Source organism: Numenius arquata, chromosome 11 (genome assembly GCF_964106895.1).
Source record: "Numenius arquata chromosome 11, bNumArq3.hap1.1, whole genome shotgun sequence".
NCBI classification, from domain to species: domain Eukaryota; kingdom Metazoa; phylum Chordata; class Aves; order Charadriiformes; family Scolopacidae; genus Numenius; species Numenius arquata.
In genome coordinates this window covers 5,254,211-5,277,430 of record NC_133586.1, presented here as the reverse complement: position 1 = coordinate 5,277,430, position 23,220 = coordinate 5,254,211, and positions in this window count along the sequence as shown.

Below are 23,220 nucleotides of genomic sequence, written 5' to 3'. Positions count from 1 at the left end.
GATTGATCCATTGAGCCATGCCCAAGCAACTCTCTGTTGAACCAAATTCATTGCTGTGTGTGGCTCAGTTATGTGAAAATAGTGCTCCAAAAATTATAAACTTAAAAAATATAATATGTATCTTAAAAGCGGAGAAACCAAAGAAGAGTTAAAAATTAGCTTTCTAATAAAATTGTTGTTGGTATTTATTTTTTTTCTTATTTGTTGACCAGACTTTTTAGGTCTGACCCAAGATAACCCTTGAGATAAAAAATACTAGTTTTTCAAAGCAGCAGCAAAGGTATTTGAATAAGGGAAAAATTTTGGTGGCATTGGCCGTTAGTTTCAAACACAAGCAAAGCAAAAAGATGGAGACAGAGACGAGAGAGGTAGAAGAGCTGACTATTTCGTTGCAGTAAAAAGGATGAAGAGAAGATGACAGGGCTCGGATGGAAATTCTCTGCAAAAGTACTTTTGCACTGGCATATTCCCCAAATTTGCCTGATCCCCTTCCCACGCCCTGCTTCCCAAAGCTCACCCCGTTCAGGCTGCACTGCTGTGGGCCACTTTATTGTGTTTAACAGCGGTTATGTTTCAGTGATGCTTTATGTCTCTGGCTTGGAAAAGAATTTGGGTGAAAGTCACAATTTCAATTACTATTTTTTCAGCTCACTACTTAAAACACGATCAAGCATATGGGTGAGCTACACAAAATTTCTCAGCGACATTTGAAATCAGAGCAAAACCTGATTGTTCCATCTTATTAGCCACGTCTTGTTTGATGTAGCATGTTTTTCTAACCCGGTATCACTTCCATCTGAAGCTGCACCACAGAGAACACAAAGGTTTCAGTATTGAAGTTGAAGGAGCACTGAAGGGCATCTTACAAATGCTACTTTGTCACCTAGCAGGAGTTCTTGGAAATTTTTCAATGTTTTTCTTTTCTTTTGTGAACGGACATAAAGTGCCTCTTTCAAACCCAGCTAGGGTTTCATTCCTGCTTCTGTGATTCTCTGAGGTGCATTAGTTGAGGCTGGCAAACTTTTAGACTCTGGGGAATACAAAGCAAGATAATCAGTACAAACTCAGTCCTTGCGGCAACTCTGTTTGGGTGGCTGAGTTTCCCGACAGGGACTGGGGTGGGGGAGGAGAACAGTCGCTCTAAAGAGGTACAGGAGCCACAAAATTAAAGCAAGAAGAAATCCTTCATTTTTAAAAATCGGAATAAAGAGAGAAAAGGATCCAGAGCCATTCAGAGACTGGTAGGAGCTGAGAAAGACACTTATGCAGGTTTGCTTCCCAGATTTTTCTTCACTCTAAACTTTTATTTATGTGCCTTTTCCTGTGCCACTTTTACCAATGTTTCTCGACAACACATTAACTTCCCTCCCGGTACAATAATCGACTCCAATCTGCTATTATCACGGAAATAGAAGAGGTAAAGTGCCTGTAATAGGATCCAAATCAAATCACTTTCACTTCAGCCGGCTTTTGCTGTGAAGCCGAAGATTCCCCAGGGAGATTCAATACAGAGAAACACCTGCAGACACAGGCTGAGGCCCGGAGATTATATAGAACACGACAGGCCGAGCTTTGCACTAGCATTTCCTTAGTTACGAGATGGTCACATTGGCAGTAATAACCAGAGGCAGGACCTGATAAAGTTGTGACTCATTGGCAAAGCCAGGATCTGACTTTCAGCTGATTTGACCCATCCTGAAGCAACACATCAGTTGACAATTTACTGCAGAAACAGCTATAGTTAATTTTTTTTTTCCCTCCCCCCGAAGCACTTGCCTTAGTCTTGAATGGTTTTGCATGAATTCCTGGTTGTGTTTAAGCGCAGTCTAGCCTGAAGAGAAAAAATATATCATTCTCCCCCAGCGGCTAGGAAAGGCCAGACTAAATTGAATTTAATAAGTTTCAGGTTTAGGGGAAAATAAACCTCGAATCTTTCCTGTGGCGTAGGAGACAACTTCAACAAGGGTTGAAGTTAGGATCAAAACGCATGGCTGCAACCAGCTCATGGTGTAGCTTAGAGTTTTGATGCCTTGTTTCCTGTGAATATTAGTTTATTAAATCAAATGCTTTCTCCCCCATTTTTATGTAACTTTTTTTTTTTAGAAATGCTAAGAGACTCTATGCCAGTTACATGTTAGTATTTAATTTTGTATTTATCTCAGGAAAACAATAATGTCATCTTAGCAGGATGAAAGCAAATATAACATGGCAAACATCGCCATATTTGTCGCCTAAGATTTAACAGGCTTGGCCTTGGTGGAGGAATAAAAATAGTGGTAAAAACAATAAGAAAAACAAAGAAAAGTAATTATTCCTGAATTTTAAAATTTTAAATTTAAAAACCTGTGGGGAAATTTTCATGGTTTAGAGTTCAGTGAGGAGTTCAGGTCCCATTTTCACTTTGAAACATCTCCTAGTAAGTATCCCAATATCTACACTGCTGCTGCAAATATTATACATATACTGTCAGGTACTGAATAAAGTTCTTCAGAGAGTAGGTGTGTGGCTTTGGTGAATACATACTGACCCAACGTATGCATAAAACACAGCAGTCACTATTGGTAGCCTTAGCTCCCACCCCAATGTAATTAATAGTACATGGGTAAGAAATTTTTTGAAATTTAAATTTAAACAGATTGGTGTAAAACTCAAAAGCAACAGTGCGAGAAAAAGAGCCACACAAAACTTAAGGAGCTCTGTGGAGGAATGCATTGAGGGAAGTTAAAATAATAGTAGATATAAGTGTTTTCTGCAACTGGCTTGTTCTGGAAAGTGTTATATTGTCTTCTATCATCTCTGCAGCGTCTGAGCACCTTAGTGTATTAGGTAAAGAGGATGAGAGAAATCATGAAGAGTTTGCTCTTCGGCTTCTTTTTCCTCATGAAGAGAATTGTTTTTTCTCTAAATGCACGTTTGGTAAAGTTTAGTTAAAGTATTTGCTATATTATTTTTCATGGAGCAGCAAATGAAAATAACCAACTGTCTCGTTCGTCTCCTGCAAGTTTACTCACAAGCTTTTATTATATGATAACTATTTTTTTTTTTGTTTTAGAAAAACCTTCCAAAAGAAAGGAGATAGGTTTGGAAATGTGTTTTGACTCCACATTACAATACATTACAGTCACGTTAATGTAATGTATAAAAAAACATATGTTAAACACTAACATGGGATCAAAACTCCTACTGTGAAAGATACGGAAGTCGCATTCTCTTGTCAACTCAAATGCACATTCTTAATTGCTAAATGTGAGCCAGAATCCCAAGTCCAAATGTTTGTTCACTGGAAACCAAATCCCAATTTTACAGTGCAATTGCAGCTGCAACCCTAAGGGAGTTTGGAAAGTTCTGATGGAAAAGAGCAAAGTATTTAAATTATGGGGCATCAGAATTTGAGATGATAGCTTGTAAGTCCAAAATTGAAAATATGGTGCTCAAGTACAGTGAGAATATGGCAAACAGCATCGTCCAGCCTCTTTAGATGGATCTGGGAATGCGTAGGGCATTTCAAAGCAAAATAAAGGAAAGAATGAGGGGTACATATCTGTTTGAGGATGGCATATTAAATAGCGAAAGATTGCTTTTTCAGTTCTCTGTGCAAACCAAAGCTTTCTATGCAGGAGGGCAGAGGCGAGGAGAAGTGGGGGAGGAAAGGAAGAATTAGGTCACTCTGTCAAAACATCTTTAGCTTTGCCTGATGAAGAAAAAGTTATAACCATCACAAAAACAATCACACTTATTAATAAAACTCTATGTATTGTTTGGCCTGAAATTAAACATTTCCTTTAATTTGCAAAGCTTCTTTATATCTTAAAAAAAAAAAAAAAAAAAAAAGAAGAAATAATTCAGGTAAAATGTAAATGAAATCTCCCCGTGAAATTAAAAATTTATGTGACAGGCCTGTGTTCTCTGTCTTGCTTTTAGGCTGAAAGCATCTGACTAATTCAGTGAGATTTTGTGAGTCTTTTGGTCAATCCAAACATGCTTTCTTTGGCATAAAAAAATGATTCTATCCAACTTCATCAGCTTCCTATAGTCACTTTTTTTGAGAGAGGACCTTTGGCTTGCAACTGTGTTGTGTTGTTTACAGTCTAATATTTCATATATCTGAAAGCAATAAGCATGGACCGAGTCCTGCGGACGTATGCCTCTGGAAACGCTATGGGTTGTACGCGCGAGCTGTGGGAGCGCTTGCAGGAGCACTTTGGTACAGCACAGTGTGAAAATACAGCTTCCCCCCCCAGTCTCGCTCTGCTGACCAAGAAAAAGCAATAGTACTGGCTGGAAAAACAAGAAGAGATATTTTTAGTACTTAGTGCATGTTTTTTAAAAAGCAGCAGGAGCAATGATGGTATTAGTTTTGGTCTTTTTTTTTTAGGGGTTTAGAGGCTAAAGCCTCTAGGATTTGAAACTGTGATCTCTGACATTGCCTTCAAGAAATGCAGAGGCCTCTTTCTCCTGTGTTTCCAGGTGTAGATGTGTCTCAGGTGTTAGTTCATCAGCTTCGTTTATAGGAAGCTTCAGGGTTGAGTGTGAGGAGAATGAAAATGCCTCTCGCAGCTTGATGAAAAGTTACTCTGCCTTTTTCTTGGGCATTTCACTCAGTATAGCACCGAGCACTTTGCTTAAACCCAGAGAGGAGAAAATGATTTTTCTATACTTATATGTCCAGACAGTGGATTCCAAAAAGCCCTAATTCACCTGATACAATAATAAGAAAATTACATTTCCTTACACTCCACCTTTCATCTTAAATGGTATTTTTGAAATTCTTGTTGAAACTTCTTTTTGGACAAACAGCCGCCTCTCCTCACATTGCATTACCCAACACAGCATTTATATTATTAGAAAATTAAACCAGTGACTGAGAGATTTTGACTAATTAGGTTTCTTGGATAATAAGAGCTTTTTAATAAGGTACATATCACTTACAATATTGCTAATGAAATGTGAAAGCGATTCAGTACTGTGTAAGATAATGGCTAACTTGTTTTAATTGTTAACATTTTTTCTTGCCTGCAATGACACAGTCATTATTTCGCAGTCACCACTTATCGTGAAATCCAAGAGGATTAATGGTTTCACTTATACTGGCGAAAATGTTTAAGCTGTCCCGATTATCAGTGCAGTTGGAAAGAATAATGGTTATTTGTCATTGCGTTTAGCTGTAGAATGAATTGTCCTCCAGCCAAGAGAATCATTAACCCTTTGAGCAACAGTAATAGAGTTTTACAATTAAAAACTAGGAAGCAAAGATTTATGGCTGGATATTTTTTTTTTTCTGTAGGTAGTTTATTAGCTTATGAGTCCCACTAAAACTAAATATATTTCTCCTGCAAAATAAACCACACGATACATCTTATTCTCCTGTGTAGCACTTCTGCTAGTTGGATTTAGATTGCACTGAAACATTCTTTTGGTGAACGAAAAATCTCCCAACTAGCCAAAAAAAAAAAAAAAAAAAAAAAAAGTAAAAAGATTGAACATACATTCTAGAGGGGAAAAAAAAGAAGTTGTTTCACATTGCTTTTTTATTACTAGATTGCTATATATGTTTAAGTACTGAATTTAAAGGAGAATTTTGTCTGTAATTCCCTATAATTCAAAACCATTTACTATGTATAAACAACTTAAAACCCCAACATTGCTTAGCAAAGTAATTAATATTGTTAATTTGGTTCCTCTGGGAAGAGTTTAAGATTGCATTGTCAAGTGAATGAGAATTCTTAAAATTCTGAACATGACACTGAACTAGCTGTGATTTCAATGCCAAAACTATAAAAGGCATCGTAAAACAAACAACTGAGTGTTTAAAGGTTTGGGTGTAAAAGGGTAATATAAAAAAAAAAAAAAAGGGAAATAAAATCATTACTTGGGAAGTCATTTTAAATCGGGGGAAAATACGCACTCGGTGTGGCTGTTAAAGTGCGCTGCTCTGGAACACGGTTGTTCCTTAGTTGTGAGTTTCTATCACTTGGTGTAACATCGGGTGGAGCGTTGGGTCCAGTCCTTGGTCAGAGCCTGCAGCAGAGCATTGGAGTTGCTTCTGCACCGGAGCAGTGGTGATTTCCAGCAGCACAGAGTCGAGCTGATCGTATGGGTCTGAGGATGAGGAATGAGAGGTGTTTGTGAAATATTCCTCCTTGCAGCAGTGCTGGAAGGAGTGAAAACCCTCTTGTTCTTCATCATTTAGTGGGAGTGGAAGACGGCCAGCATTTAACTGGAAATGTTCAGCTTCTTACAAGATTAGGTCCTATTACTGTTTCTCCACCTAAGAAATACATTAAAGTGAGTCTCACACAATAAAAATACATTTTAAAAAGCACAGAGCATTTATGCTCCCCAGCAGGTCATTGTCAGGCACAGCTGTCAAAGTGGTTGAGAAGGCGACCGTTAAGGAAAATTTACTTGTAGAGGACCCGGGTTTGCTGCTTTATCTTGCTGCTGAGAAAGATGAAATATAAACCAGCCTATCTTTGCCTGGTACTAATGTGTAGCTCAGGGCCTGATCCTCAGCTCTGGAAGGTGCTGGGGGTCTCCGTCGGCTTGGAAGGGGTTTTGGTCAGGTCTGCAGCCCTTGGCAGTGCAGTGGCCTTACCAGCCATAGCATCTGGATGGGATGCGTAAGTGTCACTTGCTTTTCCTCTCAAAGATTTTTATGGACTCCTTTTCTAAGAGGAAAAGGGCAGCTACTCCCTTCAGCTGTAATAATAAATATAAATGGACTTGAGTATGAAAAGAAAACTTGCTCACCACTAGAGAGGCCACATTAATGAAGGCAGCAGTGAGCATCTGGGGAAGCACACCTCCATACAGGTAGCCGAGGCACGAATAGAAGTTATATTATTCTACAATTATTTAAAAAAAAGAAATGCTTCTTCAGGTGCTTCTTGAGCCTGTGTCATGAAGATCAGTGCATATAAGCTCAGAACGTGATCATTATCATTATTATGTGTGATCTATCGACAAAAACGAGGGCTTCTCTGAGATGGTAAACAACAGTTTCTGCAGAAGCCCCCTGAGGTACGCTGGAACTGCACACCCCAGCAGTTTTAGATGGGAGAGGTCAGAAGAAACAGCTGCCACCAGACAAAAAGACATAGCAAATACATGCAAAAAAAAAAAAAAGGCAAAAAAACCTCCCAACCGAACACCCCCCCCATCCACCCCCAAAAAACCGTACACACAAACCCACACATATATGAATTTCCACCGCTTCATAAATCTATTGGAACATTTATAGATGCAGGAATGTAGAGCTATAGATGTGGATGGTGGAATTTAGCTCTAGTTTGGAATTTATGATTGACATTTTGGAGAAACCACTACTAACTATCCCTATGGCTTTAATGAAAATTGGCAATGTGATCGCAGGCTTTGTTCCCTTTGGTTTTCTTTTGCAGCAGTGCCTGTGCATATGGTATATGTAAGTCCCTCCCCCACCCCAAAAATGTTGATAATGGCAGCTATTTTGGGGAAGACAATTACTGATGAAAAGGACTGAATGGATTTTCCCTTCTCACTGGATAGGGGTTCAAATGCTTTTCAAAAAGCATGAAGCAAAACTGCTGCTGCACCTCTTTGGCTTGTCGGCTGCATTTGTTGTACTTTGGCTCCAGCTGAAATGTAGCGCTCGTAGGGGCTAGCCTGGAATGTCAACCCCGTCCCTGCCTTTTACATTTTAATTACAAATGAAGGAGCCTACAAAAAAATATAGTGTACAACTTGTGAATGGACCATTTATTAAATGTTCGCAGTAGTTCAGAGGCTTAAGATGCAAGAGGTGGGCAGGAGCTAACATCCAGCAGTGAAACTGTTGGAGAAAAAAAGTCCAAATCTCCAAAATTGGAAAGGGAAGCTTAATTAATTTCAAGAGTCTCCCCATTGGATCTGCTGGGAATACAGTTAAAAAGAGACAGACATATTTAATCGTAATATTTTGTTCCTAGTACAGGGAAGCTGGTGCCTCTGATCCTTCTGTCCATGTGAACAAATGCTTGACATGAAAAACTTCTGGGTTCACTGATGTTAATGGTAAAACTCTTACCAAATCCTTGGGCCGGGGTCTTAAACAGCACTGATTATTTCTGTAATCATTAAGGGACTGTTTAAACGTTCCCCTGTCCCCACATTCACATTCTCGTGTTGTAGGGATGCTTTGGGAGGGGCAGGTTCTCCTGGCTGGGACTTCCTTGCAGTTTATAGCAATTCCTATCAAATATTAAGAGTCTCATGGATTTTTTATTTTTAATTTTTAGTGCAAATACTGTTTAAACACAAAATAGGCAGAAAAACCTTGACAGAGAAACTGGCTGAAATAACCTGCTATGGGCTGGGTAAAGCACAGGAGGAAAACAAAGTGTGCAAGAGTGAAGCATTGATTAGATTTAATTTTTTTTATATAGGAATATTTTGAACCATAACTGTGGAAGACCTTTTCAGTATTATAGAAAAATATGTTGTATATAGAAATTATGCTATTTTCAAAAGCATTTTTTCCCCTTATTTAACTACTGTGTGGTAGGAGCGTGGCCCTAAATCGGAGGTTATAGATATCCTGAAGGGATGGCGGTGCTACTTTGCCTCCTATAATCTCCCTTTGTTAAAAGATACAAGGATTAGACCATCCAAAAAATCAAAATATCACAAAACGGACAGTGAAATGTCTGGGAGTGGGACAGCAGCAAGTAGTGCCTAATTCTGTGGCTTTGGGAGGGTTTGTTTTGTTTTGTTTTTTTTTTTCTTTGGTTGGCTTCTTTATTTCTTTAAAATTTTAACCTCTCTTACTGTGCCAGCTGGAAACCAATATTCTGATTTTATTCCCAGTATTTAATAGCCTCGGTTTCATAGTTTTTCTCCTCCTCTTCCAAAAGGCTAAAATTTTAATTGACACATTCCTGGAAATGTATTAGGTCAATTTAGAGTAAAGTATGTCATTTACGCAGTGTGTGGAGTCTTAGTTTTCGTGTAAAATACTGTTCTTAATTGATTATCATGTACATGAATTTTCTGCATCATTTACACTTACAAATGTGCATTGCACAAAAAGCTAATAAATCTCAGAGGCTTGAATATTAACAACATTTTCTCCCCCTTGTGTTATTAGCAGAGAAATCAGCACTAGAGACTGGCAAACTGTTGCTCACATGAGTACCCTTTCCAAACACGAGGAGTCCTTTGTCACATAAATGGTTCAATTGGAGAAAATGACTATATATGACCAATGTCAACAGCATAACTTGTGAGAAGGAGAGCTGCTCGTGTGCATGCGGGCTTGGAGGTCCAGGTCAGTGTTCTGCTCTTTAGTGTGCTTCTGAGAAGAGAGAGAGAAATCCCTGCACGTGCAGTGGGATGGGGGAATTGCCCAAGCCATCAAAATCTTCCTACCATGGGATAAGACTACAGTGCACAAACAGAACAGCAGGAGACTGTCCAAAAGGCACAGTGCTGCCCCAAAAATTATTACTGTGTGCTCTTGCTGGCTTAGCAGTGCTCAGGTGAAGGATTCCCATTCCTAAATCTGCTCAGATATGTGCTGCCAGGTGAATTGAGGCATGAGGATGCTCGTGGCTGTGGAGTTGTACCGACACAGCTGCTCTGGTTTTAGCCAGAGGAGGCGGCTTTGGGGCTGTCCGAGACTCTTCCTGGTCTCCCCCTGTTCAGTGAATAAAGCCGTGAGCTACAGAAACTACCTGGAGCTATTGAACCCTCCACATCCATTTCTATTGTCTGCCTTTGTGAACGTCTGTCTTGGGAGAGCACTCTTTTTCCTTGTCTTCTTGCCGCACTATGCAGATCTTGGCTGAGCACCCCTGCATCCTCAAAATTATTTTTTTTTTCTAAAGAAAAGAGAGAAAAGTGCTTCAGATGACTAAAGTTTGCCAAATCATTTCAAATAGAAAAAGAAATCAAAATTAAGTGGGTTTATGTATGTATCTCATGCATGTATCTGTGCATATGTATATATATAATGAAAAGTAAAAAGAACATTTATTTTCATGTTCAAGTTTTGTTTAAATAGAGGTATATGTACATACGTAAGTATTCCTCTACTCCTCCACTACATTAAGTAGATATAAAGATACATTTCTAGATGTGTGTATACTTACATTTTGAATAATTTATTTTGACTAACTTTGGTAGAATTTTTTTGTTTGAGGTCAACTCTAAACAATTGCTAGTCTTGCTCTTGTTTTAATATGTAATATTATTTATATAATTTAGATAGATCCCTAAAAATCAATTATCCGTACCAGAGTTCTGCTCAATTGACGTTGCTAGTGCAGAATGATGGATACAACTTCAAAGAGCTGGCTGCTCGGAGAAGGGCTAGTTAGGAGCATCTTCAGGCTTGCACCCTGGGTGATATAACATGAGATTTCAACTTGTCTGTTATCCCTAGAAAATCCTGCATTATATGGTGGAATGAAACAACTTTGCACTCTCACGACAGTGCAGAATAGTTCCCATTATTTCCCTCTTCCTGTCAGAATTCCACATTAGTCTCCAACCTCTCCTTCGTTACAAGAAGTTCTCCAAAATAAAATATAAACAAAAAGAGGAAAGTGTGGGAGCAGAGATTCTGCAGAAGGAGTGGAAAGAGGAAAATATTGGAGGCTCAGGGAAACAAGAGATCGTGTGATGTAGGGGTGATCCCTTGCGGACTCTGTTATGATCTTGCTGGGAATAGAAGGAATATCTTTTAAGATCAAGTCCTTGTTGGTCATATTCCAACCCCAACCAGCTCCTCCGTGCGCTGGGGTCTGCATTTCCTGCAGTATTTGATCAAACAGTCGACATGTGCGATAGTGCAGCGCTTTGCCTTCCTCCTTTATTTTTTGTACTCCATGATCATGTTGCGTGTGAATCTGCTGTGTTTTGTTCCGTGGTTAGCTGCGTTTTATCAGTGGGAATCAGTGGGAATAGTGATTCCTTTTGCACGTACCTGCTTATATTGCTCAGTTGTCTTCCTCTTTTTTTTTTTTTTTTAATTTTTTAATTAGGCAGTGTAGGAGTGTAATTTACTGTAATTTTTTCACTGGACTGAATTGCTGAAAAATAGTTATACTTAAAAGCATGTAAAACAAAGAGAAACAAGGCTTATATCTTACTTTTTCACTTAAAGGCATACAGAGAAATGGTGCCGTTGCTTTGCCTGTGTGTTTGACCATCAGTCAGAAAACTCTAAGTAACCCTAATGGAAACCGAGGATTCGACATGTTTATTGAGGGAGTAGAATTATGCCCCTTAGAAAGGATGCTTGCTTAGGATCACTGCGGTATGAATCACTGGGACTGTGGCCAAAGGTGGGAAAGAACACGGCTGACATTCGCAACCCTCCCAGCTATCAGTAAGTACAGCCAAAATAATTACCCCAAGGCATCTGGATAACCCAGCCTAATTAGCAGTGCCTGAAAACGAGTGGGTTGCATGTTTATACCTGAAGAAATCAAATTACCCTCATACATTTCACCAGGGGCTCTTCCAATTCATTGCTCTGTTGATGAAAGAGGTAGCTATTTACCATAAAGTCACAACCCCGCAGCCTGTGGCTATTCGCCACGTTGAAGAGTGTTACTGCCCTGCAGGGAAATTATTCCTTTTACTGGAGTTGAAGGCAATATTCTTTGCACTGATGAGCTCTAATACTTTTATGGTAGGTGGCATGGACTGTAGAATATACACAAACATAGTAATATGCACTTAATTAGATTACTTGTTAATATCGTTCATTCATTTAATTTGGTCAAAACTGCTGTAGCCAAATGTTCACCCTTAGCTACAGATCTCAGTTCCCAGATCTGAGACCAAGATTTAGGGAGAGTTTTAACATCCTTATGGATAACAAGAATATTCATAATTAAAATGTTTGCCGCTAACCTGCTTTGAAGGGAATGTAAAGCCTCATATTTCAGCCAACATAGTAAAAAGTGAAATCAAATCTTTGAGGTGGCAAGGTTACCCCAAACCATTGGAATTTCTTGCATCTTCTTTTGAAACACCTCAAGCTGACTATTTAAAGAGATTATACGCTATCTCTAGCAACTGTGGACCAGACCGAGTCTGACAAATTCTTAGTTCGTTACTATAGCACAACTTCTGTTATGATCAAATGCGAAAACTTTCATCAGCGCTACTGCACAATCCAAATATGAGTGAGGAAGTTACCATTTAAAAACAATGATAAAAAAAGACCCAGATCTGAAGAAATTGTACGTGAAACATAGGAAAAGAAGATCTAGGGAGAACATTAATACATTTAAGAATGGCTTTGTTTATTCCTTACTGATTATTGTAAGTACTGTTATGTAGCTGTGTGGATAACAAATCAAATGATTGCAACAGTTACAATGCTGAGAGTGGGTTTTGGTTCAAATTAAAGGAAGACTCAGTGATACACAAATCTACTTTTGTCAGTATTATATAGTTTGCCCAGAACAAACATGATGGGTCTTGCCCCCCCATCCTGGAATTCAACCCTGAGAGATACATGCGCGGCAAACCAGCTCGCACAGAAAGGTTCTACCTGGGGCAGTCTGTACCAGTGTTTAAAACCAGAAATTCTCAGGGTTGCAGAAAGGTCTGAAAGTAAGAGCCACAAAATCATTCCGTGTTTTGAATTGGACTTTAAATGCAGATTTGTTCCGCGTACTTTTGATGAGTGAGTGAATTAAAAAGGAGATGGGGCTTGTAAAATGGTGCCTGGGTATATTGAGCAAGCTCTTCACCTCCAGAAGGCAAGGTTCACATTGGAGTTTAGTGGCCTCAGGCTAGTCACTAGTGGGCAGTTGCCCACATTGCTAAGCATAACACAATTTAGCAGAAATCAGAACAATTGACAGTTTCTTCTCAAGAGATGCTGTAGACTCATTACTGGAATTGAAGGGGTGTTGGAGGTCAGAGCTGAAGTGCATTGGCAGATCTGTGTGGAGGAAGTTTGCGGAGCTCTGTGTGCTAGGCCAGATGGTGCTATTAGTGTCTAACTTTCATGAGTACTAAAATTCACCAAATATCCCTCCTGCCCCAAAACAAACAAACATGCGCACTCACAGACGCGCACAAGTAGTCCCACACAGTTTAGAGCAGTCAGCGTCCCTGGCATCCGTACCAACTTTCCTACTCATTTAACACCACCACAGATTAGAGGACACAGTAATGCAACACTCTGGGCTATTTGCTGGATGTAACTCATAATGATTGACACTCTTGCCCGCGTCCCGACTTTGAACTACATCTTGTATATTATTATTTTTTGTTATTGTCCTTTAAAATGCTTAGAGATATAACATATGGCAAGTGCCAATGCACCACGGTGCAATGTAATTTAGTCAAATATCAGAAGCATAGACGGTGCAAATGGAAAGCAGGCAAAATATCTGATCCAAGTGCCTACTGGTGTAATTGACTCAGTCGAGCCAGCCTGTGTCATTAGTCCTATAAACAGTTGCATTTACAACAATAAAACTGAAAAGCATGGAAATTAAAAGCTGTTAGAATTTCCTCTTGTGTGCATTTATCTGCACGAATGCTGTATACTCCCTGCACAATTTTGTAATCTGTTTGGTAAAGTGGCATTACAGTAACCTGTGTCGGCCCTGTACTGTATATCAAACAATATCACACTCCAAAGGAGGATTAATCAAAGTAACGGATGCGCTGGTTTAGTACACCATGTCTGCTGTCAATTACACACGCAGTAAGCTCACAAATTTAAGCTGCTGAACAGAATAAAATCAAGGGGCTCTCTTGCTTCCTATCGTTGAGTGCTAAAAAAACCAAAAAAAACCCAACCAAGCAACCTGTAAATTTTGGAAAGGATTTCTGGGCAGGTGAAAGGACTCCAGAAGCAGGCGATGAGAGAGCGACTGTTTGTGTTTGGCCGTGGTGGTGCTGAGTGCCAAAGGCAGTTGACGGACAAGTGTACCCCAACAATGTTTCACTTATTAAAGAAGCCTTGTCAAACAAGCTGAAAGCCCTGCATATAAGTGACCTTTCTGTTCACCTCCCATTACAATGAAGATTTGAGCATTCCTTGTGAGCCTTCCAGTGTCGACATTAAAGAATCAGAGTGTCTTTCCATCTCTGCCGATGTGCCACTAGACCACTTAACAGAAAATTGAGAGAGTATATTACGGGGTGAAAGAGCAGAGTTCGGAGGTCACTATCATTCTCATTAAGAGATGTTTCTATGCAGTGCCCATAGGTGGATAAATCAATACTTTCTGTCTGAAAATGATCACGCTTGGTAAAGAGTGCTTTAATTGGGCTGTTACTGTTTATGGAGAGTGAGTATTTATGGGGTTTCATGACAATAAACAGCAGAGCGGATGATGGCTTCCATGTTCCTTTGTGGGATGTGATATGACAAGTGGGATGACAGAAGATTTTGACATTTCAGACCTCCCTTGAGTGAGGGGAGTGCAAACTCTTAGCAATTGGCTGGGAACTCCCAGAGTCCCAAATTGGGATCTGCTGTTTGATGCATGCATTGTTTGAATAGAGAGGCCTTTATTTCAGGTAGCTTTCCAAATGTTCCCCTTTAAAGAAACTAGACATTAATGGTGTGATAGTTTAAGAGAACCTTTTTCTCCCCCTTTTCTTTCTCCCCCGTTCCTAGTGACACTGGGCGGGTCTGTTCAATGTGCCGCCTTTTTACTGTCAGAATGGAGACAGGAAGAGGCAAAGGTTGCAGGGAAACGGGGAGAGTAAGATCTCCAGTTCTCCCAACAAAACAAGCAAACAAAAAGAAGAGAACTGAAAACCAAAAGCTTTTTCTGGCTGTGGAGGACAGGGACGCTAAACAAAATTCCTGAAGTCCTGCCCAGCATTTAACAGTGCTGCGTAATTACCTGGTGCATCCCAGGGGACGGTGTGTGCCCGTGCACACGCGGAGCTGGGGACACACGGCAGACTGGGATCTTCAGCCAACCTCATTCCTTCAGACAGAAAAGTGTTAAAGTAATCTTCAATAAATCTCACTGATGCGGATGTAGTGTACACATCCTGACAAGTTATTTATTTTGAGCATGTTTTAGTCGAGATTCCTGGGTAGGTCTGACGGTCTCAATGTTGTATCTCTGCTTTCCCGTTTTGAAATGTGTATATTTTGCAACTTTTTCTAAGGAAGTCCAGGCATTTGAGGTAAGCTGTATGTGGAGGAAATCTGAGAAAGTTTTAGAGAATCTAGCTGTGAATTAAACCAGCTGTCAAGATTTTAACGGAGATGTGGAATAATAATTGTAATGCTTTGAAATTAGCATAGCGTTTTTCCAAAATCCCCCCCTATTTTGGAAAACTTTCTGACGAAAGTGTGTTGTCCCCAGCGTTGGCTCGAGTCTGGCAGTGACTGAATGGGAACTAGACCCTAAGGATGTGACCGCACGCCATTCTGTGCTGTGACTCTGCTTTGCGTTGGCATACACAAGCGAACCTTAAACCAGCCTGTTTATGTACCTCTGGCAGAGTTTCCTCAATAATTGGTATCTCCAGCTCAGCCTGCAAACTCTGCCCAAGGAGCATGAAGATTTCCTGTGAGACAGATATTATTATCTGCCCCTAAAAGACTGCAATTAAAGACAGGATGCAAGCTGATGAATACAAAGACTCAAATATGGTCCCAGTGATGTTAAGGACATACTGGGTCACTTGTGCCAGGTGGTTTAAGGAGTTGAGGATTTGCAGTTTAAGAAACACGCAGATTGAAACACATTGTTTGAAATTATTGTTTTGCTTTTCATTTGGTGTGGTGAACTTTTTATTAAGGTGGTATTTGGCCTTTGGCTGATAGACCAAACTTCTGTTAAAGGAAATTCCATTTAAACATAGGAAAATCTTCTTTCCTATGAGGCTGGGCAAAGGCTGGAACATGTTGCCCAGAGAGGCTCTGGACTCTCCATCCTTGGAGAGACTCAAACCCCAGGTGGACGCAACCCTGAGCAACCTGCTCTGCTTGAGTTGGACCGGACAACACCAAGGTGCCTTCCCCAGGCTCGGTGATTTTGGCATTCTGTGGTTCTGCTACATTACACAGTTTTGCAGGTGAAAGGTAAATGAGCATATGAAAGCATATTCGCAGCAAAGACTACCTCCAGGTTGTGTCACTACCTTTCTTCTGGCCATTGGTCTCAGGCCAGATGTTTAAAGACATTGTCTGCGTCATTGTCTCTTCAGGAGTCCAAGACTGCTGCAGTTTAGAAGCTGCAGTAGAAGTTGAGTAATAAACACATTCAGCCTCAGATGGTTTTCTTTAGCAAACAGAAATGCTAGATTTTCCAACTGCAAAGATTGACAGGTCTGTGCTTTCAATGGAAGAGAAATACAGACTTTTGCTTAAAAAAAGTCCGTTATGAATTTAATCATATTTTCAGGGTTTGTGTACGTAGGTTTGTAAATTATGGACAAATGAAGGGAAGGTGTTTTTGAAAGCATGTGTTGTTTGGAGAAAAATAACAACAATGACAACAAAAAAACCCTAGGCTCTGGTTTTGAAGGGAAAATATTACTTCTGGTTATTGTTTCATCAGTAATCCATAATACCTTCAAGGGAACTGCTACAGTCTGTCATCTCATGGACAGCTTAAAAAAATGGCATGCTATAGAACTGGTAGGCCCTAAGGGAACTTTTGAATAGCTGATACCCTATTTGCGCAATAGATATTTTCCTTGATAACTGGAAATTAAGCTTGCCTGGAAGAAATGTAAATATCAGCTCTAATTTGCACTCTGAATTACCATTAAAAATTATGTGTGCACATAATCATATCAAACATTTCAGAGCTTAGAAACTGTGATAACACTTGGCACTCTCAGCATCTTCAAAGCACTTTACAAATATTACCAATACATCCTTCCACCACCCCATATTGTTATCCCTACTTTACAGATGAGGCAGGGGGGTCATTGAGGTTCCTTAGTGCCTTGGGATCACGCTGGCTATAAGTAACACTACTGGGATAGGAACTCAGGAATTTGTCTAGCCCTATGATTAAGCCACTCTAGGTAGACTGCTATTGGTGCTAATTTACTTCCAAATTGGCAAAAATAATATATGCAGCGACAGAAGTGCATATGATACCATTACATAGCTATTGTGCCTCCTAACGTAGTTAAGATATTGCTGCAGGACAAAGATTTTTTGTTTACATCAAAAGAATGACTGGAAATAAATGGAGTTTTCCTACATAGGTGCCAGTAAATAGCTTGAATTAGAACCAGACTGATGCATGATTTAAACATAAACAGGCTAAATCAAAGCAAACTCATTCAGATTAGATCTTGTTCCTAACGTGGTCGTAATTATTGCTATTGGACTCGGACGGGGGAAAAAAGGTAAAGGCGATGTACTGTATAGACTCAGCCTAAATTGACCTTGACCATAGTTAATGCCATGCAAAAGCAGTTCGTACTGCTAAATCCCTTACTGCCTTGGTTTTTGATTTTTAGTTTGTGAATTCCCAGGTGCTAGACTGTGTTGTGATAAATATTTGATCACACATTTGCAATCTGGAGGGGTTTTTTTATGATAGGCGATGTTCTTGCATTTTGGGTCTGATGCTGGCCGACAGAAACCAGTCAGAAGTTCTATGATCTCACGGCGACAAACCAGATTTGGAAGAGAGTTTTCAGCAGAATTCCCTGTTGCCTGATCTCAGCGTGCAAGTCAACATTACATGCTTCTGTAAGTCTTCCGTAAAAATCCATTCTCAGGAGAAGTTACTTCCCAGGTGGTTATGAGGTAGGCAAGCTACAAAGTTAATTTTTGCACCATGGCCCATTTTCTTGAGCTCTTCAGCGTGGAAACAATAGATTCAAACCTTGAATTGGGCCAAAGGAAATAGGTCCTCCATTTGTTAATATGTTCATAGTCGACACAGGAGCTCTCAGTCAGCAACTGTCCTGGCTGGTCTTCTGCTAAACTGTGTCTAGTGGTGTTAATCATACCTCTCTTACTCAAACAGTAGCCTTGACCAGGGCACAAGTTGAAGCTGTGTTCAAATCAGAAAGAGGGATCTCAGGTAAACTCTGTGATGTGGTGAAGGAACGCTGTCCTCCTTCATTTGTTGGATCCAGATGTGACCGGCTCCCACTGCTCTGTTACTGGAGAAACAGTGAGATGTAGGATTCCGTCAGGGTCCTGCCTTCCTTCGTGTCCTGGGTGATGTCATGGTGCTTAGCGATATGGTTTAGCGGTGGTTTTTGTCAGTGATGGGTTGATGGTTGGACTCGATGATCTGAAAGGTCCTTTCCAACCTAGACAATTCTATGGTTCTATGTCTGAGGCTGAGCTGTGACTCTGTGGACGTGTTTGTTGTTGCATTACTGTTGAAGGGCCCCAGTGCTTCCCGCAGGTTGTCACTGCTGTCTTACAGCGATACCCAGCCTTTGATGGAAAGTCAACCTCCCACTACCTTTCAGCATTGCCTGATTGTTTGGGCTGAATTACTGGAGTGTGTTCCTAGCAAAGTTTGCACAGATTGTGGTCAAACATATGGTACAGATTCCATACAGATTCTAAATCTTGGGGTCATAAACTGATAGAAGGGAGCCACAATTCCCTCCCCTTCCTAAATCATAAGATAAAAGGCAGCTTTGGCTTGGTGGACAAGTATGAAAGTTATAGAAAAGACATTCCCGATGTGGGATGTTTGACATCTTAGCAGATGGAATTAGCAGCCTTACGAGACCCTTACAACAGCCTATCTTTAAAAATGTGATAAGTAAGTAATAAAGCCATCCTTAAAAGATCTTATGTTAGGAATTTAATGCAAGAGTGTAACACTCAACTGTAAACTGTTCAGATGCAGTCAGCGGGGATTGCTCTTTGATAGACTCTCAGGATTCATCCCAGCATATGCTTCTTCCTGAAGAGATGATAGCCATTAATGTCACTTCCGCAGTTCAAAATATATCGTAATGCACGGTTGGAAATCCCAGATGTCCTCTCCAAATAACTGGACTTCCAAAGATTCGGCAGAAAGGCTACAGCTGCAGAGAAGTGGCACTTATGGTAACTTTCAAACTTTTGTGATTTTTCAAAAAAAATTAATTTGTTTGTTCTTGGAGCCTTTCATATTCTGTAATTTTTGAGGCCTCTATCAAATAAATATTTGTGAAAGATTGTCAGAGACATAATAATATAGCTTTAGAAGTTGCATGTTTTCATGGCAAAATCTGCAGTGATTTCAAAGGGACTAGGATTTTGTTTCTGTTAAATGGGAAAACAATGTTGATAATTAGGTAAAGTGTAGAAACATTCTATTTACAGTAGACAAACAGTGCAGTGATTGAATTTGAAAGGAAAAAAATACCAGCCAACTTTGCAAGGATGTGAGCTTGGATTTGGTACTTACAATTCACTAATCACAAAATAATTCAGTAGTGCTGAGCAAAACAAGGCACTTTTTATCACCATCTCCTCTCAGTTTGCAAGCGGCATTGTCTATCCCACCGTTTCATGTCAGAGAAGAAGGAATTTTAGCAAATGTTTGATTTATTAGAAAGTGAATGATTCTTTGCAGCCATGTGGGGCTAGCCCATGTTTCAATAAGACAAATTGCATTGTAGCATTCCACTGGCAGCCAATGATAACTCATGATCCAGACAGAGTCGGTTATACCAGAATGGATGAAAAGCAGGAGCAAAAGGACACATAGCAGAAGAAAAGAAAATGCTTCAAGAGCTGTTATTTAAGAAAAAATAAAAGTAAAAATAATAACAACCCTAAACATTGTTTTAGATACTATTTAAAAATATTTCAATTAAGATTCTGCACTGCGTTGCAAGCAGAATATGGTAGAATAAAGAGGATCGTGTTATCTCTTTCCCAGTAGTAAATTATCATATTTATACTCAAAACCACACCACTGTCAACTTCAGTCATTTGTGTAATTGGAAAAAGGTAAATGATGTAGTAAATGAGACCCTACTGTCGTTCTTTGTTAAAAAAAAAAAAAAAAAAAAAAAAGTAGTGGCAAATGGTACAGGTTTAAAATGAATTAATGTCAACTGTGAAAAGCAAAGCCTAAGACAAACAAAATCTGACTGTTCTTGACCTTTAGTTAATATTGATAGTTTATCACTAGAGAACTCATTGATTTATTTTTCAGCTCATATCTGATTATCACTTCAAAATAGCACTGAATATTTTAAAATAGCTCAGCCGCCCATGTTTCAGTTCCCTCTATTCCAGATTACATATAAATGTTTCTTTATTTCCCAGTAACGCAATGCTGCTTTTTAAATAGGTGACCCGCCAGGAGCAAACCCCGAGGTGATGGGTTGCTTCCTGATTGCGGATCTGCGTGTCAGGAAGTGCTGGGCTCTGCCCGTCGGCTTTGTTCTCCGGGATCCGCCGAGCAGGAAGGGGATTGAAATATACAGGAATCTCGTTCCCAGGGAGCTGACAGGCAGACCTGAGGGACACTGCGAAGTGCATACCTGGTATGTCTAATTTTAGGCCTGCCAGCCCTGACAGTGTCCCTAGAAAAAAAATCTATACTAATTTCTTGGTGACATACAGAGCTGTAAACTGCAGCATTTTTCATTCCACTACCAAAATGTTCTTGTGCATTTTTTTCAGTATTATTTAAAGGAACTGTCAAGCCTTCGGCATTTAACAAGTATTTTTAAACTGTGTTTTTCTGTGGAAACCTGCCATGCACTCAAGGTATTGTTGCATGAAAAAGCATAAACTAACGTATCGTATTAGTAAAGAAATCAACATTGGACAAAAAAACCAACTTTGTTTTATTGCTTAACACTGATACTGTTCCCCATGGGAGAAGCGAGACAGTTTGATAGGTTCTGGGGTCCCTGTGTGTGCTGGTGTAAATCAGGAATCCCCTATGAATTTTGATGAGGCTCTGCAATTTTACATCAGCTCAGGATTCTAGACCGCAGGTCCAGCGTGTACAGTGTGTTGAAATAAAGGTGCAGTCATTTTAAATATAATTGAGTAGGCTCATAAGAGGTTCCACTTAGAAGGTAAATTATGGTAACAAGTCAAGAGCGTACTCTGTGTAGTTTTCATTTCAAGTGTATGGTCTTCTGTATTCACTTAACTAGACACACAAATCTAAGCAGACAGATGAGATAGAGGCAATCAAAGAGAAAAGCTTTATTTGGAGCTTATGGTAGTATTGAAGTTTTATTTTGTAGTGTTTCCCCATGAGGCAATCTCAGGAAAAGATGAAGCGACGGATCACAAACAATTTAATATCTGAATCGCTGGCTGTTGATCAACTGAATTTTGGACTCCTCCCTGTATAATTCTGAAAATCTTCTCCCCGATTTGAATATTTAGCAAAAGGTCTGGGGAAGGAGTTGCTTTGGAATTTTTCTGGGTATACTCTGCTGGTAATTGCCCCATCTCAAGTCAGGAGGAGCTGAAGGGTGGTGTTGCCTTTCACACGTGTGCTTTGTGGATGGTTTTGTTCTTTCCAGAAGGCAGTTTCTACTTCAGGGAATGATGAAGGTCTAGAAAAACATTCTCATAATATGAGAGAAGTGGCAAAGGAAGCATTACAGGGCATCAGTGTAATGGCCTGTGTTAACAACGCGGTATCGCTTAATGTTTATGTTGTGTTACACTTTTATAGCTTTCAAATGCTACACACTTTTTGAGTCCAATAGCAGCTGCTTTTTTTAGTACCCACCGTAGTGTCACTTAATGTTCGCGTGCTCGCCTAAGGTGACTTTGAGGCCAGTTGTAAAGTCCAGAGAGCATCATCTACTATTGCTTCAGTTCAGCTGACTGCCTTCTAAGGCAATATATCATCTTACTTTTGATCAAGGAACTAACTGAAAAAAAGGGAGGCACCAGGAAAAAAACTTGGTGCAGGAAGTATTAGACTTTCTTATATATGTATATTACCTCTCCTTCCCTTAGTCGCCTGTCGACACCACCTTTCTTCTACCACCTAGGGAGAAGATGTGTCAAGGGAAGTACATCAAGAGTCAATGCTGCAGGCCTGCTGTGGTGGACGTGATGATGCTTTCCAGTTGGCCTCGGGTGTTTCTTTTTACTCTGGAACATCTGAGCTAATTTCTGGCTCCATGAGGCTGGAATATGTTTAGCGAGGGGCACTGGAAAGGTTCTTTTGCTCTGCCAGTAATGGTGTAATTTGGTTTGCAGAGATTTCTGAAAAAAAACCATACCAAATCACAACTATTCACTTAAATGTGTATCTGCACACATTTCCAAAGCTGTGGGTTTTACAGCGCTCAAAAATCTCCAGTACAAAAGACAAGTGGAAAGGTTTGTGTAGCTTGAAGTCCGAGCTATTCAAAACCAGAAAATCCACGTGAAAACGTGCACATTAGTTTACAGCTGTACAACGCAGTCCTTGCTTTGAATGCTCCATAAAACTGCAATTTTTATTTTATTTTTAGCTTTGAGCTCTGTTGAATCGGAAGCTTCTAACAAAGCAGGTGAGCTGGGTGCAATTTCTTTGGAAATACTTCACATTGCTCTGTGTCTGATTCTACTTTTGCTTTACTTGAGTAAATAAGGAGGAGACTGATCAGCACCTAGGACTTCTCAAAGAAATTAGTGGGTCGTCAGCCAAAGTGTGAATTTACACGACGTAAAGACTGGGTATCCTTGATTACAGCCTGTATTCCAGGTGCTGTTGCGCTGGGTGAAGGTCTTATCACCAGTTTCATCTACAGCTCCTGGACACTGCCCCGTAGCAGAGCTGACCACTCCTGAAAAGGCTAGGGAATACCCACCCTAGCAATTCAGTGGGCAGTAAATTGTCAGAGGAATTAATTCAGAGGAAAAACTGGAGAAAGTCGCATCAGAATGAGCGGCTATTACCTATGTAAATAAACCTCTACCCCTTGCAGAAGTGTAACAGCTCAAAATATCTATTCCCTCTACAGCTTCTGTACAGTAGTATTTCTCAGCATGTGCATACCTTAGTTATTCACAGAGATCCTTACGTGACTCCTCTGCTGTACTAAAATCTACTTTCTTGGAAAATGTAGAATGAATACTCAGGCTGTGATCTCATTCCTACTAGTGCCGGTGACAGGAGTCCCAGGGGCTTCACTGCAAATTAGATCCCCTGGAAAGAGACTGAGAGTCAGAACGGATCCGACCTCTCTGCCGTTTCTGGGAGCGAACTCGTATTCTTCTGTGCCCTCCCTGCCTTTGCCTCTGACAATTTCTCTAGTAAGCTCTTCCCTCCCGCGCGTGCTGTCTCTCCTCTTTCCCTCCTGCCC